Below are 2,034 nucleotides of genomic sequence, written 5' to 3' on the forward strand. Positions count from 1 at the left end.
TTCCAGTACGTAGACATATAGTATCTCTCCAAACTTAAAGTGTTTTTTTCCAGTACGTAGACATATAGTATCTCTCCAAACTTAAAGTATTTTTTTTCCAGTATGAAGACATATGGTATATTTCCAAACTTTGAAACTTAACTCATTGCGTGTCCAACATATTAAGGCTATAAAAAGAAGCTATTTAGTTTTCACGTGACTAATACCGTTAAATCAATAGATAAATTAGGCTAATGACGCAAAGTAACACCCACGTGTAGAATATATTTTCTTGAGAAAGTACAACATCGTTATATTTAGATACAATATTGAAATGAGTAAACATTACAACATGGACGGAAGTGATAAAAGATGTAAACACGGCTAATGAATTTTTCTACTTTTTATTATGGTAATTGATGTAAAAATTATTCTAACTAAAGTAACATCGGTAATTTAATTTCGTAACTACGTCATTATTTTTAGAGATAGACTTTTAACAAATCACCTGTGCCTTGATTTAAAGTTCAGTCTTTATAATAAATATTTTTTATCATTTTTAACATAATGAAAATGCCAAATCTGTGCAATTTCCCACGGAAACATGATAAAAAGTTTATAACTCTAAATATCGGGTTTCGATACTCATGGTGAGCATAGGACAGATAGCCAATTGGGTAGTCTTGAGCTTAACAACAAACAAACATAATCAAAAACATTATAACTATCAGCCTAAGTAAATAAACAATATTTACTATTATTAGTATTTGTTAGCATATCTGTGTCTTGTCTCACGGAGTCTTAGTCATTACGGAGTTCACTTACCTGCCAGGCCTGAAACCTCGACTTATTTCTACTCCGTTTTCAGCACAGAGGGGAGATATGACAGTGTTAACATTTCTTCCCAAGAGACCCAAGTGCTTTATTATCGTTTTAATGCACTTGTTGACTCGCACATGTTACATGAGTCGTGCTTAACACAAAGATAACCTTATTACACGAAGCTTTGAATAATTATAGCGTCCATTCATATTTGCGATAAATGAAGTGATTACGCGAATAATAAACAAACACGTGGCCTCGAAGGACGATAACTACATGCTACACCATAGCAGGCCAGCTTTCTAATGTTAACAACACAAAAGAAACGAGTTTCTTTTATTGTTTACGGAAACGAGTTTTCTTATTCTGGATTGCCCGAGACGCTTAGAGGCTATAAAAGTATATTCTCGACACCATAATCGTCTAACTAACTGTACTGGAAAAGAAAATCGGCCAATAAAATCTCAACTTAACCCTATTCAAAGTTTGCATCTGTCTGAACGAAATACTAAGTTCCATTAAGATGCTGCTTAAATGAGTAATTGAGAAACAAATAGACATTTTGTTGGCGACGTCTAATGTTCCAAGACTCTATATACAAGTGTACGTAACTCTATATAAATAATACGTTAAAAATGTACTCAAGGGCAATCATTACAAATATTATTGGATTGTCGGGATTAAAACGTTAACAATAGATTTTTTGTCTCTATAGTGAAGAATGTTTTCTTTTTATTTAACAGTTTAACATTCAGCGACACATTATTACCACGAAACTTATAAACGTTCATAATTAATGAAAACAGCTTGATATTTTCTTTTTATTTAACAGTTTAACATTCAGCGACACATTATTACCACGAAGCTTATAAACACTACATAATTAATGAAAACAGCTTGATATTTTTTTTTATTTAACAGTTTAACATTCAGCGACACATTATTACCACGAAGCTTATAAACATTCATAATTAATGAAAACAGCTTGATATTTTCTTTTTTATTTAACAGTTTAACATTCAGCGACACATTATTACCACGAAGCTTATAAACATACATAATTAATGAAAACAGCTTGATATTTTCTTTTTTATTTAACAGTTTAACATTCAGCGACACATTATTACCACGAAGCTTATAAACATACATAATTAATGAAAACAGCTTGATATTTTCTTTTTTATTTAACAGTTTAACATTCAGCGACACATTATTACCACGAAGCTTATAAAC

The 2,034-nt window shown here is 31.0% G+C and overlaps 1 long non-coding RNA gene across 1 annotated transcript in view; it reads right to left on the minus strand.

The window, feature by feature from the left end:
* Positions 1-1,077, minus strand: part of LOC111087672 — a 5,190-nt gene extending 4,113 nt beyond the window's left edge. The window contains exon 1 of the long non-coding RNA XR_002612335.1: positions 805-1,077. This is a non-coding gene — a long non-coding RNA (uncharacterized LOC111087672). The remainder of the gene's footprint in view (positions 1-804) is intronic.
* Positions 1,078-2,034: the final 957 nt, after the last annotated feature.

Source organism: Limulus polyphemus, unplaced genomic scaffold (genome assembly GCF_000517525.1).
Source record: "Limulus polyphemus unplaced genomic scaffold, Limulus_polyphemus-2.1.2 Scaffold74, whole genome shotgun sequence".
NCBI lineage: Eukaryota > Metazoa > Arthropoda > Merostomata > Xiphosura > Limulidae > Limulus > Limulus polyphemus.